The sequence below is a fragment of the Rhinatrema bivittatum genome, chromosome 5, assembly GCF_901001135.1.
Source record: "Rhinatrema bivittatum chromosome 5, aRhiBiv1.1, whole genome shotgun sequence".
Classification (NCBI taxonomy): domain Eukaryota; kingdom Metazoa; phylum Chordata; class Amphibia; order Gymnophiona; family Rhinatrematidae; genus Rhinatrema; species Rhinatrema bivittatum.
In genome coordinates, this window is record NC_042619.1 from 155,705,196 (window position 1) to 155,720,917 (window position 15,722).

At 45.3% G+C, this 15,722-nt stretch overlaps 1 protein-coding gene across 1 annotated transcript in view; it reads left to right on the top strand.

The window, feature by feature from the left end:
• Positions 1 to 15,722, top strand: part of PCDH9 (protocadherin 9) — a gene marked incomplete in the record, with an annotated part of 2,477,617 nt that overhangs the window by 751,380 nt on the left and 1,710,515 nt on the right.

Below are 15,722 nucleotides of genomic sequence, written 5' to 3' on the forward strand. Positions count from 1 at the left end.
TAAAAAGCTTCTTTCAGACTGTGCCTGTGGCAACCTCTCTGTGCTACAGGGCTAAGTGTTTTCTATTTATTTTGTACAAAACTAATGGTGAAAGTTTTGGAATTAAATAGATTCAAAAAGAAAACTTTACTGATGTGGATTGACATCTGTTAGAATTTATTTCACTGGAGAAATGAGTCAAGTCCAACTTTTCATAGAGTTAATCCTGACTTTGGCAACACTATCAAGTTATCTGCTGCATCCTAGCTCACTGTCAGGCCGATACGTGCGTTTTCCCTTACCCCTTATTCAGTAAGGGGAGGAAAACGCGCGTCCAACCCGAGGCACTTAATAGCGCCCTCAACATGCAAATGCATGTTGATGGCACTATTAGGTATGCCCGCGTGATATAGTAAGTAAAATGTGCAGAAAAAAAATTTAAAATGTGCCAGCGGCTGTCGGGCCAAAAACGGATGCTTAATTTTGCTGGCGTCCGGTTTCCGAGCCTGTGGCTGTCAGTGGGCTCAAGAACCGACGCTGACAAAATTCAGCGTCGGCTGTCAAACCCGCTAACAGCCGCCGCTCTGGGTCAAAAGGAGGTGCTAGGGATGCACTAGTGTCCCTAGTGCCTCCTTTTGCCCGTTTCTACCGTACCACCTAAATTGAATACTGAATCGCGCGCACCGGCAAGTGGCCGGTGCGCGCGCCGGGAGAGCGGGCGTTCGTCCGCTCTCCCGCGGACTTTACTGAATCGGCCTGTGTGTGAGTTATTTGTGCTCAGAGAGGAACCAGCAGCTTAGAGATGCACAAGCAAGTACTTTTTGACAAAATGTCAAGTATTATGCTCATGAATTAGTGTAATTTTCACATCAAGTGCACCTTTCTTTTATCCTAATATGCAATTGCAGCCTTCTTTCCCCCTTAGCTGTTGATAGTCAAGATGAGATGTTACAAACATTACAAATATTGTAAGAAATTTTACATCAAAATTGACTATTGAATGTAAGCCTTTTATATACTAATTTCACTGCATTTATTGCTGTGTTTTAATTTGGGAATCAACATATTGACTTAAGGCTTTAAACTTTAAATGCTAATTATTTAAATTTTCTGTCAGTATTTTTAGAAGATGCATGTGCTTTAGAATTAGCAGTATCCTGTTTTGTGTGGTGTCTTCAGGAGAGTTATTAGTCATAGTTCTCTTGTCCACAGTTGGGGAGAATGTGATTTGGCAATTGAAAATAATGTTCCTCTGAAACTTGTAATAAAGTTTTGTTTTTTTTTAAATCCAATATAAAATGGATGATATCTGTTAAAATTGTGCTTGATCCTATATCACTGTCACCACAGGAGAATGCACTAAAAGCATCTTCTATTCAGTACAACTTCAGCTGATGTTTTATGGAATGTTCACAAATCCTGTGGCATTTGAAGTAACTGCAGTAGATTATTTGGTTCAAAACTTCCACACTCTCTATTTCATTTGAGGTTTGTTTTTTTCACAAGGTCCTGGGAGGTGATGGGTATTTCTTGTAGATTGAGGTATTGGTATGCTCTACTGCATTGCACTGTGGAATACCACTGGTTCAATTGGATAATTTGCAATAAGACAGAAATGTATTGTTCAATGGATTATTTAGTGTGTGAAGAATATCAAAATATATTCATAAATTCCCATAAATTATTGACCTTATTTCCAAAATTTTACATATTTCACTTCCTGGTAAATCATTGCATCTTGTTCTTCCTCATGTCACATTTCTTATTTCTATTTCTATTATATTTCTATTTATATTTCTATTACACTTATATTTCTATTATATTATACTTATATTTCTATTTCTTTTATACTTATATTCCACATGTGTAGTCTTAAAAAATTGATCAAAGCAGCTTACAGCACTCAAAACAATTAAAATGTCTTAGAGTCACATAAAATTACAATAAGCATCTGAAATACAATGGGCATATAAAATTACAAGGCAAAACAATTAAAAGTAATTAATAAGCCAGCATTTAAGCCACTAACCAAAAACAGCTACTCAAGACCCCAGATCAAAACTAACCTCCCAATTATAAAATTAAAAATATCATTAAATCACCAGGTCCAGGAGACCCTACAAATAGGCAAGATACTTTCTTGACATTGTCATGTATAGGTTCATCATTGTTACTCAAAAACTAACTGTAACACCTTACATAGGTTATCATATATTCTAAAACTGTTAAAATTCAACTTTATTAAACTTTATTGATACCAATTATTTTTAATTTTGTTATTTTTTATTTAAGAGACAAAGACCTCAGAACTGGCAAAAAAAGGTCTGACTGACCATAAATTTTATAACCAGTAAGTTCAATCATAGGTCTTGTTTACATCTCTTTTTTTCTTTTTTATAAAAACATATTTGACTCTATATGATTGAGCAGCTTTTCAATTCCCGTTGTATGTAAACAACTAATATCGCTAGCTTTGTTGCAACAAACTTTATCAATGTTGCAGCGTACTGAATAGCACGATGTATTAACTGGTATCCTAGCAATCCAATAGCTTTATATGCTGATTGCTTTCAACTGCATGTTTTCTTCTTGCCGTTTATTACCACACTGACGGCAAGTATATTCTCACCATTTGCTGCCACGATAACTTATGTTTGCTATAAGCCCATCAGTTTAGTGTCTTTTTTCTTCTGAAACAAAATTAGCAAGTCTCCAATTTCAGTGATTCCTTGCCCGACATCATAATAAAGCACTTACCTTAAAACTTGTTGTAATTTTCCTTCATGTTGAACAAGTTTGTGCTGCATGCCACCGCCAACATTAACATTTCGCCTAATACTTCCTCAGGGCGGATTCTGTGAAATAATGCAGTTGACATAATGCAAGTTAAAAATTAATTACAATGTCAACTTTTTTTCTTATATTGCAATCTGTTTGTACTCACGTAACTCTTTTAATCTTTCAACATACGGGCTTCATAATGCTGACAACCACGGCTATAGTTATTATATAGTACTCCCTTATTTTAAAAAGTGACCAATCAATGAGCTCGTCAATGACGTGTACCACATATCTAGGTGAAACTCTCATTCTACTGATAGTTAACAATGTCTTTGATGTACGTGACGTTCTTACGTGGAACTTTTATTTGACAAATGATTGACAGCTGACCGCAAAATTTCAAAATGTCATTCTTATATATATCCTGATGTTATAAATGAATGTCCAACCACTCAAAAATGATTGCAGTAGAATTCTGACTACCGAATCAAGCTATTCCACTCGATCTTACTATTAAGACCTTTTGGTTCCTTGGAACCTAACTTGAAAATCCACTCTTGTTCCCTTTGATATAATAATTTCTCTCGATTACCACCTCTGGAATCTAAACTGATATGATCAATCACAAACCAGTGTAATTCTTGAACTTTGTGATTTTCAGAGAGACAATGTTCCACAATTGGTGCTGTGATTCTTTTGTTTAAACAACTCTTATGTTCACTGATGTGGGAACTCAAATTTCTAGTCGTTTGGCCTATATAAATCTTCTGACATGGACAGATGATTATGTAGATGACAAAATTGGTCTTACAGGTCGTAAAGTGTCGTAGCTTGTATGTATAGCCAGTTCTAGTACAACTGTATTCTTTTAACTCAACCGTTTGACTTATAGTGGCCCCGCACAATTTCGCCATCTAATGTCACCCCCTCACTGAAGAAGAAGAAAAGGTTCTTAACCTTGGACTTTTTTTTGTTCCGACAGAAAGGCATAATGCATTTCAGTTTCAAATCGATTTACAGTTTTCATTAGAAAATTAATATTAAAATTTTTTTTTCAATATGATACAACTATTAAAGACGCTAGCATTATTAGAAATCCGTCGTCTTGGATACCTATGGGTCCCATTCATGCTTTGATTGACACTTTTCACCGATTAGTTCTTAAAGAAGTACAGATATTGGAAAACAAAAATGAGAAGTATATGGACAATTTGGACCAAAAATCTTGTACACGAAAAAGCACATCGCAGTGCCGATAAAAACTTGCCTCGCCGCTGCCATCACCCCTTTTCAACAGAGGCGATGGCAAGCGAACCCCATCCACCCACCCCCTTTCAATTGTATATATGCATGTATTAGAAATAGCAAATAACATTTAAATTGTCTCTAGAGTGATTGTTTATATTGTAATATTGATAATGGCTGTTGATTTTTACTGTTTCAATTTTGTTTCATTCTCTGTTATTACAGTGGACAAATGTAGCAACACACGTCACAGCTTTAGGCAGGTGCATGAATTGGGGCCGAATTTGGTAGGCTGGGGACGGGGTCCCCTTGCTTGGATGAGCACGGTATGGGGCCAGTAGAAGGGGTCACCTTGCTTGGAGACATGGCAGGTGGTACCCTGGGACTGTTGGTTAGATATAGATATCATGAGAGACTCATTTATCTCAAGGTTATACAGTTGTTGAAGTCTTAATTATATAATAAATCTGCGGCCTTTATTACCACCATAAAAAAGATTTAGCCTCATATTGTTCTGCATTGTGCCCATGATTCCCAATTGCGATAGCGAACGGAAGACTCCCCCGAGCATTGGTGGTCTTGACGTTAAAATAATAAAGCTGTATAAATTCACATTTTACATTTAGCACTCAGCATTGCTACCTAGTTGGTTTGAAATGTTGCTTCACATCCAAGCATAGTTAAGACCCTATGAAAAGCTGGTTCTCGGAATGACTCTACCAACATAATTTTTATTGCAATTTCTAACATGGACATTTTTAATGTGAAATAGTTGTTTGTGCTTAATTTTCTCTCTTTGTAGGAGAATAATGTGATTGCATCATAATAGAAAATATCTTGATTAATAATTTGGTAACTATCATTATAGAGACAGTTAAATATCACTCATGGGGGATAGAGGAGCTTGATTTATGCCAGTGAATCTGTGCTAAATAGCTCATTTTATGGAGCACAATCTATGGCATAGCAGTTGTCAACAATCTTCAAACTCCTTAGAAGAGTTACTTTTTATGAGTACATTGCTAATATATGGATAGATTTTCAAAGGCCTATGTGCGTAAATCCTGGGGTTTTCAAAGAGGCCCTGCCATGCACATAAACCCTGGTATATATTCAACTCCTGGACCTCTTCAAAGGGGAAGGGGAGGGCCGGGGTGGGCCTGGACAGTGCCATTGAACGCTGTCCCGAAGACTCGCGTGCCAGCAGCCAGGCAGTGCGTGCAATTTACTTCAGCCTGGGGGCCTGAAATAAATTCTAAAACAAACAATAAAAAATAGGTAGGGTTTAGGAGGTTGGGAAGAGAGGGGAAGAGGAAGGGAGTTTAGGTAGGGGCATAGGGAAGTTCCCTCCCAATCTGCTCCTTAATTGGAGTGGACTGGGAAGGAACTGGGGAAGGGATGATTGTGTTGCCATGTGGAAATTGCGAAATTCCCCCCATTGCGTGCACCGCCTGCACATCCTCGCGTAGATTGTAAAATACATTGTGCATGTACGCGCAGCCACACGATTTTATAACATGCATGCGTCGGCGCGTACATGTTATGATATCGGCACGACCATGTGTGTGCGCCAGGAAGCGTGTGCATTTGGATGCCCATTTTTATAACATGTGCGCGCCAGCGTGCGCATGTTATAAAATCGGGGGTCGGCACACGCAAGGGGGTGCACAATTGTGCAACTTGCACATGCTGACACACATGGCCTTCCCTTGTTTCCAACCCCCTAACCTAACCTCCCTTCCCCTCCCCCTAACCTCCCTCCCCCTAGCCCTAATATAGACACACACCCCCCCCCCCCTGGGGTCCTTTGTCCTACCTGTTGCACGCGCTGGCAGCCTGCCAGCATGGGATTCCCCAGTACAGCAGCTAATGGCCGCTGTGCTGGGAGCCTCTGACCCTACCCCGTCCCCAGACCGCCCCACCCTGCCCCCTTTTTCTAAGCCCCGGGACATATGCGCATCCCAGGGCTTTATGCGCATCGCCGGGCCCTTCTAAAATAGGCCCAGCGTGCATAACCCCACCTACACGCGTAAATCCAATGGATTTACACTCGTAGGCTTTTAAAAATCTGGTCCATTGTGTAACAAATGCCGACTTCACTAATTTTTTTTGTTTCTACCAGCACAGTTGACTGCAAGGAAAACCTAGATTTCTCAAAATACCACAAAAGGGCTACATCTAATTTTATTGTGTTACAAACATTTTTTAAAAGGAAACAAAACAAGAAACTGTTGAGGAGTAATCTTCAAATGAGTTTGTTTTGCGCATTCCATTACATGAATGAACCTCACTTGTAATCCATGGTATGTCTGATATGATCTTGGTGTCTCAAATTTATTGTGATTTCTCTTTTTAATACTTGCAATATGCTACAGAGAGCCTCCTTCTGGTGTTTATAGGATGTATTATATATAGGCAACATATCAAGTTGTTCTTGGAAGTTCTTTATTATCAAATTGGTGGCACTCAATACAATTGGGACTATTTCTAGATCTTTTTGCCTTGCAGTAAGGAGCTTTTTGTTGTACTTAACAAGAGATCCATTCTCTAATAACTTACTCTTGTGAATGTGTTGATGGAAAAAAAGGTCTACAGAGATTCAGAACCCTAGAAAGGGAAACAATTTTAGTGGAGGGGTATTTATGCTGAGTGCTCACGTTGTAAAATGCTAAGTGGAATTCCCTCCTAATGCATCACTTATAAAAATTTAACAAGGGAAATTTTCACAGATACATGTTTTCTTAATCAGCTAGTTGACAATGTCTCCAACTTTATAGAAATTGTACAGGCATTTCTAATATATTTTCCTCTGAATACCTATAAATTTTCATTTAACTTCCTAAAAGGTCTATGTCTCTCCCTCCAATTTCTCTTCCTCCTCTCTTATGCTCTTCACTGCCTACCCCTAGGTCCTTTCCCTATCACTCTTCCTTTTATTACCCTTCAGGGTTCTTTCCTTCTCTCTTTTTCCTTCTCTCTTTTCCTCTCCCTGACTTCCTTGTTCCTCGTTCTCCCGCTCTACCCCCAGGATTCACACCTCTCTTAGTTTCTCCCTTCCTCTCTGTTAACCCCAGGGTCCTCTTCAACTTGCTCTTTCTCTCACCTTTTTCCCCAGTCTTTCTCTGTGCTCTTCCCCCTCAATCTTCCTCCTCCTTCCTTCAGAAAGCAGGCCCTGCTTTTTTATATGCTGCCTCCTCTATGACTATTGGGTGATTGATTACAGGAGATGAGATTTGAACTGCATAGGACCTGTTGGTCATAGAGAAAGCACTACATGGAAAAACAAAAAGCATGCCCTGCTGGTTGCTATCCTCTGGCTGCCAGGAGGGTGTAAGGGGTAGTAGTGAATGGAGGTAGCTCAGAGGATGAGTAATAAAAACCTTGATCAAGGCTATGGTGAGGGTTCACAGCCGCAGAGCACAAATAGTGCTGCAGAGAAACACAGTTATTGGAGCCATAGATTTCGTGGGCATGCTTGCAATGGAAGCAGGTCTGGAGCAAAACTAATAAAGTGTGCAGAAGAGCAGGAAATAGCTTTCAGGAAGAGTAGCCATATTGTGGGAGAGAGAGCTCCAGATTCAGGTCAGGAACTGGACTGAAGCTGAGTTGAGACAGGTATCCAGTAGAGATGTGCATCGTTTTTTGTGTTCGTGTCGTTCTTCGTTTTTCAGCCGCCATGGAAAATGTTGTTTTTTTTCGATTCAGGTATTTTTTTTCGCGAAAAATAGTGCGCGCTAACAAAAACCGTTAGATTTTGTAACTTTTTGTTAGTTTTTGTTAGCGCACACTGACTTCCGTTAGCGTACACTGACTCCCGGGAAAAACGATTTTTTGCGAAAAAACAGATTTTTTTCGGGCTCCCTGAAACATGCCAAATTGGACAATTTCGTTGCAATTTTCCAATTCGGCAAAAATGAATGCACATCTCTAATATCCAGTGGCGGCAGAAAAAGTGGTATCACGGTGGTCTAAGAAGGTGTTGAGGTGCATGTATGCACTTGCAGATGTCCCATTGTTATAGTGTGTGTGCAGCACTTCACTAATGAACTCGACCGAGGTGGCCACCAAGCTACTGCAGACTCCATTGTAAACGGCTGAACTTCCTCTTCTTCTCACTGCTAGAGTGGCCTCACTGTCTGGGTGGAGGGGCGGGAATTGGAGCTCACTAAAAGGGCTGCTGGGAAATGTTTATGATACCAACTGGGAGCTAAAAATCCATAAATGAAAATGTCTTGACATTATAATCCTCCTTTAGGCAGACGCTGCCCTTAATTCTAGACTGCCTGGAAATTAAATAAAGAGACTGACTTATTTTTTATTTTTTACAAGGGGAACCGTGTTCCCCCTCCATTTCCTCCTCAATTCAAGTCCTTTTGATGCTTTCCTTGATAACTTAGTACATCGTAATTTAGAGTAAACATATCTATTAGGTCACTGGAGAGAAAATGCAGTTTTGCCTGGCTACATACATTTCTGGTTTTATCATGCCTACAATGTTGCAGCCCGCGGCTCTTCTACCTTGGCTGCCGCTGCCCCTGGACGCCGCGGCCCTGCCTGACATGCTCCACTCCAAGGCAGGCCTCCCACAGCCTGTCGCATGGCCGCTGACGCCATCCTCCTCTCCTCAGCGTGGCTCTCCCTAGGTGCACGCGCGCAAGAGGACCAGCCCCGTAAAGGGACAGCGTAGGAAATAGCAAGTCCAGTCCCGGCACTGACATCCACAAAGCAGGGGTATTTAAACCCCATTTAGACACTGGAATGTTGTCTTTGCAACAGATTTCCTCTGTTGCTCTCAGGTTGCGCTGCTTCTGTGGTGCTCTCTGCTTGGTGTCTTCGTTCCCCTGCGTTCCTGGTTCCTTTCTTTGGCTTGATCTCCTGACTTGACCTTGGTTCATCTCCTCATCTTCGCTTTTCTGCTGCCCATCCTGACCTGTGGCCTGTATCTTCGCTTCGTCTCTTCACTGCCCGCTTCAGATCCTCTGCCTGGATTTCAGCTGTCTCTCCTGAAGGTCGGTTCCTATCCAGCCAGGTGAACGCTCTGAGTAACCGCTCCTCGAAGGCTCTACCACATTATTAGGCCACCCGCTCCTCAGGGGGGGGGGGGGAGGAAAGGGGGTCGTCCGGCCGGATCCTCGGAACCAGCTCCAGTGAGTCCTCCTCTTCGCCTCACCACCTCCCGGAGACGAGTCCCACCGAGAGGTCTCCTCAGTGGTCATCATCATCTCTCGCTCCGGCTCAAGGGAACACTTCCTCAACAGATTGCAAAGGCCATGGACCCGATGGACTTGTCTAGTCTTCAGGCCATTCCGGGCCTGGTAAAACCACTTCTACAGCAGCAGCAATCTCTGGAAACCTTATCCGCTACCATGGAACACCTGGTAACTTGTCTGAACCCTGCCTCTACACACGGGACCGCTGGTCCTCTCCCGACGATTCCAGTATCTTCAAGCCTTGGGATCAAGTTGCCAGCTCCGTCTCGATTCTACAGAGACCCCAAGCAGTGTTGAGGGTTCCTGAACCAATGTTTCATAAGGTTCTCCCTGCTGGAACAGCAGTTCCCCATGGACCGAATCAAGACATCCTTTATTATCTCCTTATTAGATGGTAAGGCCCTGGCCTGGGCATCTCCTCTTTGGGAGAGAGGAGATTCCTTCTCGGAGACTTGCCTCATTTTGTTCATACCTTCTGCCAGGTTTTTGATGAGCCTGGTTATTGGAGCATTACAACATCCGAACTACTCCAGCTTGCCAAGGGACACGCCCACTGGCTGACTTCGCAGTGGAGTTCTAAACCATAGTGTCTGAATTGGGTTGGTGTGAGGACAGCCTACGCGGTATTTTCTTCGAGGGTCTGTCTCCCCGCATTAAGGATGAACTGGCCGCCCGAGACCTACCGGATGAACTTGAGGCTCTCATCGATCTGGCTGGCTGCATCGATCGGCGGTTACAGCAACGGGCAAAATAATTTAAGCCTGCCCATCGTCTGGTCTCCCTGGCTCCGTCCTTCACACGTCCTATAGTCTCACCTGTTATACCGGTGGTTTCATCTGAATGTGGGGAAGAGCCCATGCAACTCGGCCACAGTCGGTTGACTGCAGCAGAAAAACAGCATCGATGAACCTTGGGGTTGTGCCTCTACTGCGGTAGTAAGGGGCATTTACTGACCCAGTGCCCTGAATGTCTGGTAAACTCCAGGGCCTAGGTGTCTCCGGGGGGCTGACCCTAGACTGCATCAATTCTTCTCCCCAATGCACTGTCCCAGTCAAGCGCCAGTTCGGCGGGTCTTTCATGACTTTGGCTCTCATTGATTTAGGGGCTGGCGGAAACTTTATCCTAGCAGAATTGGTACGTCAACTACAACTTCCAGTGCTCCACCGCAGTCCACCTCTACTTATCACATCCATTCAAGAGGAACCACTCCCTGGTCGGGAGTGCACTAACCCCATGACTTTCCACACAGGAGTCCTCCACAAAGAAAAGATATCCTTCTTTGTCCTAGAGAAATCTGTCCATCCAGTTGTATTGGGTCTCCCCTGGTTACAAAAACATTTGCCCACTATTAACTGGAGGACTCTTCAAATCACGTCTTGGGGACCCGAGTGTTTCTCTACCTGCCTACATCAGAGACCGATTCCGCAGTTTCAACTCGCCACTACCACCCTCCAGGTTCCTCCTCAATACACCAACTTCTCAGATGTTTTTTCTAAAGAGAAAGCAGAGACCCTTCCGGTGCATCGCTCCTTTGACTGCGCCATAGATCTGTTACCAGATACGGTTCCACCCCAAGGACGGGTATACCCGCTGTTCTTGCCAGAGATTCAGACTATGTCAAAATACATAAAAGAAAACCTAGACCAGGGGTTCATTCATCCCTCGTCATCCCCAGTGGGCGCAAGATTTTTCTTCATCTCCAAAAAGGACGGTTCCTTAAGACCCTGCATAGATTATACGGAGGATAATGATTCCACTGTGCATGCAGGCCAAAGTGCTCTCTTGGGCACATGATTCCCTTACTGCAGGGCACCCGGGTAGGACGTGGACTCTGTCCCACTATTACTGGTGGCCTCGCATGTCGCAAGATGTTCAGGCCTACGTCAACTCCTGTCCAACTTGTGCCCAGCAGAAGCCCTTAAGCGACCACCTGAGAGTGCTCCTTCAACCCTTACAACCCCTACGAGAACCATGGACCCACATCTCCACTGACTTTGTGGTGGATCTACCCATGTCTTCAGGGAACCAAGTGATATGGGTTGTAGTTGATCGATTCTCCAAGATAGCCCACTTCATCCCACTGCCAAAGCTGCCATCAGCCCTTGAACTAGCATGTCTGTTTACCCTACATGTGTTCTGACTACATGGACTTCCACTGCATATCATGTTGGATCGGGGTCCTCAATTTACGGCTAAATACTGGGGGGGGGGGGGGGGCGCTATGTAAGATGTTTGGAGTACAGCTGGATTTCACCACAGCCTTCCATCCCCAGGGAAATGGACAAGCGGAACGGATAAACAGAGGCCTGAAAACCTTCATCCGCTCTTTTGTGAACTGTTACCAGGATGATTGGGCCTCACTTTTAGCATGGGCCGAGTTCTCACACAATTCTCATGTACACTCCACCACAGGGAACTCTCCTTTCCAAATTGTGTATGGCAAGCTTCTTAGACCTACTCTCCCACTGCCACTCATGGTTGCCACCCCAGCGGCCCAGCTCTCTGCTGAATAGTTACATAATCTCTGGGAGTCAACCAATTCCAACTTGCTGCAGGCCGCAAACTATGCCAAGCACATGTCGGATAAACATCGCCGGCCTGTCCCGTCGTTCAACACAGGAGACAGAGTCTGGCTTAGCACTCACCACATCAGGCTAAGGGTTCCATCTATGAGACTTACTCCCAGATATATTGGACCCTTCTCCATCAGCGAACGCTTGGGACCAGTAACTTACTGCCTACGGCTTCCTGCAAACCTTCGGGTACATAATTCCTTTCATGTATCTCTATTGAAGCCCTTGATTCTCTCTCACTTTCATGCTGGTCCACCCAAACTGCCTGACGTGGAGTCCGATGATGATCCCATCTACCAGGTTCTCGAGATCCTTGATGTCCGTTGGCACCATAGACGCTGGGAATACCTAATTGCCTGGGAAGGCTTCAGGGCCAAAGAAAATTCATGGGAGCCATCCTCCAACATTCTGGATAAGTCCTTACTGCAACACTTTCACCAAGCACACCCTGGTAAGCCGGGACCTTCTCAGAGGGGGCCTAAGAGGCGGGTACTGTTGCAGTCCACAGCTCTCCTACCTTAGCTGCCACTGCCCCCGGCCACTGCAGCCCTGCCCGACACTCTCCGCTCCACAGCAGGCCTCCCATGGCCTGCCGCATGGCCGCTGACCCCATCCTCCTCTCCTCAGTGGGGCTCTCTCTAGGCGCACTCATGCGGGAGGCCCTGGCCCGTAAAGGGACAGCACAGGAATAGCAGGTCCGGTCCCAGCAATGACGTCCGCAAAGCAGGGGTATTTAAAGCCCATTTAGGCACTGGAATGTTGCCTTTGCAACAATTTCTTCTGTTGCTCTCGGGCTGCGCTGCTTCTGTGGTGCTCTCTGCTTGGTATCTTCATTCCCCTGCGTTCCTGGTTCCTTTCCTCAGCTTGATCTCCTGGCTTGACCTTGGTTCATCTCCTCGTCTTCACTTGTCTGCTGCCCGTCCTGACCTGTGGCCTGTATCTACGCTTCGTCTCTTCGCTGCCCGCTTCGGACCTCTGCCTGGATTTTAGCTGTCTCTCGTGAAGGTCGGTTCCTATCCAGCTTGGTGAAAACTCTGAGTAACCTCTCCTCGGGGGCTCTACTGCATTCATAGGCCACCCTATCCTCGGGGGGGGGGGGGGTGTCATCTGGCCGGATCCTCGGAACCAGCTCCAGTGAGTCCTCCTATTCGCCTCACCACCTCCCGGAGATGAGTCCCACCGAGAGGCCTCCTCGGTGGTTGTCATCATCTCTCGCTCCAGCTCAAGGGTCCACTTCCTCAACATACAATACATTTTTATAAAATACATTTGTGTAAATTTCATCCAGGAATCATGTTAATTTGCATATTTTGGTTATGCTGAAAAGTAGGCACATCTGTGGCTCTAAAGGAATGGACTGGTACAGCCTTGTATTTGGACAATGGTAAGCATCACTGGTGTTCAGGATATCCATAATAAATATTCCTCAGATGTATTTGCATTACACATTTGGTCTAAGAATCCAGTTAATCTGCATCTTTTTTTTTTCCATACTGAAATCAGACCTGTTTGTGAACTTCAGATTCCAGAGCCCTGCCTGCCAGACTAGGAATGCTATTCAGGGTTTCTTCAGTTTAGACCTGGCAGTAGGGATGTGAATCGTTTTCCATATCGTCTTAACGATAGAAATCGTGTGGCAGGGCAAGAAAATCGTCTTAGGCACGATTTTTTAGTTAAAAAATCGTTAAAAATCGTTTTTTCCGATTAGTGCGCACTAACTCGAGTTAGTGCGCACTAAGTTAGTGCGCACTAACTCGAGTTAGTGCGCACTAACTGAAAATGATACAATTTGACACTTTTCAGGTCAGTTAAGGTCAGTTTAGGAATGAATATGTATTCCTAGTGGCTGCCCTCTTATTTATTCATGTTACCAAGTTTCCTACTGACAGTATATGGGGGATGGGAAATGGAAACAGTTGGTAGCTTGACAAAACAAGTAATGTGATCAGTCAATGTGACAAGAACTTGTGCCCTAACCCTGATACCAGGGGTATTATGATCTTCCTGCACACAGTGCCCTATCCCTATTAATACCAGGAGTGTTGTGATCTTCCTGCACACAGTGCCCTATCCCTAATACCATGGGTGTTGTGATCTTCCTGCACACAGTGCCCTATTCCTGATACTGGGGGTGTTGTGATCTTCCTGCACACAGTGCCCTATTCCTGATACCGGGGGTGTTGTGATCTTCTTGCACACATCCCGATATCAGGGATAGGGCACTGCGTGCAGGAAGATCACAACACTCCTGGTATTAATAGGGATAGGGCACTGCATGCAGGAAGATAACAACACCCCTGGTATCAGGGATAGGGCACTGTGTGCAGGAAGATCACAATACCCTGGAGGAGTGAGGGTCAGGCAGCTCCCCCCTGTCTGTGAAGCCAGCCTCTCACTAGTAATGCAGGGAGGGAGCCGTCTCAGACTTCACCATCCTCCCCCCCCCCCCCCCCTTACCCACACACCATTCACTAGCTGGGACATGGGGGAAGTCAGGAGTGAGGGTCAGGCAGCTCCCCCCTGTCTGTGAAGCCAGCCTCTCACTAGTAATGCAGGGAGGGAGCTGTCTCAGACTTCACCATCCACCCCCCCCCCCCTCACCCACACACCATTCACTAGCTGGGACATGGGGGAAGTCAGGAGTGAGGGACAGGCAGCTCCCCCCTGTCTGTGAAGCCAGCCTCTCACTAGTAATGCAGGGAGGGAGCTGTCTCAGACTTCACCATCCTCCCCCCCCCCCTCACCCACACACCATTCACTAGCTGGGACATGGGGGAAGTCAGGAGTGAGGGTCAGGCAGCTCCCCCCTGTCTGTGAAGCCAGCCTCTCACTAGTAATGCAGGGAGGGAGCTGTCTCAGACTTCACCATCCTCCCCCCCCCCCCCTCACCCACACACCATTCACTAGCTGGGACATGGGGGAAGTCAGGAGTGAGGGTCAGGCAGCTCCCCCCTGTCTGCGAAGCCAGCCTCTCACTAGTAATGCAGGGAGGGAGCTGTCTCAGACTTCAGCATCCTCCCCCCCCCCCTCACCCACACACCATTCACTAGCTGGGACATGGGGGAAGTCAGGAGTGAGGGTCAGGCAGCTCCCCCCTGTCTGTGAAGCCAGCCTCTCACTAGTAATGCAGGGAGGGAGCTGTCTCAGACTTCACCATCCTCCCCCCCCCCCCCTCACCCACACACCATTCACTAGCTGGGACATGGGGGAAGTCAGGAGTGAGGGTCAGGCAGCTCCCCCCTGTCTGTGAGGCCAGCCTCTCACTAGTAATGCAGGGAGGGAGCTGTCTCAGACTTCACCATCCACCACCCCCCCCCTCACCCACACACCATTCACTAGCTGGGACATGGGGGAAGTCAGGAGTGAGGGTCAGGCAGCTCCCCCCTGTCTGTGAAGCCAGCCTCTCACTAGTAATGCAGGGAGGGAGCTGTTTCAGACTGGTATCAGGGTTAGGGCACTGTGTGCAGGAAGATCACAACACTCCTGGTATTAATAGGGATAGGGCACTGTAAGAGATGACTCTAGTAGATTGAATAAAGATCTGATGTTTCTGCTCTCCTCACACCAAACAAAAGCAACACACAAGCAGAGAAGCCCTTCTTACAAAGCTGAGCTAGTGAGTTAAGTAGGAGGAAAAGTAAACATACTGGTGCCAGTGTGGCTACTTAAAAAATACACTTACCAACAATCAATTACATATATTTGAACTGTGTACAGTTCCAGCCAGGACCACCTTTCTAAAATGCACAGTGATTGGCAAATTCAACATGCACTAGCATTTCAGGTGCCTGCTAACAAAAATAATAAACAAACAAGTTCTAGTCACGTGAGTGCTGATCATTACATTACTTTTTTTGTCAAGCTTCCAACTGTTTCCATTTCACATCCCCTCAACCATATTGGTAACATCAATAGATAAGAGCACAGCCAGCCA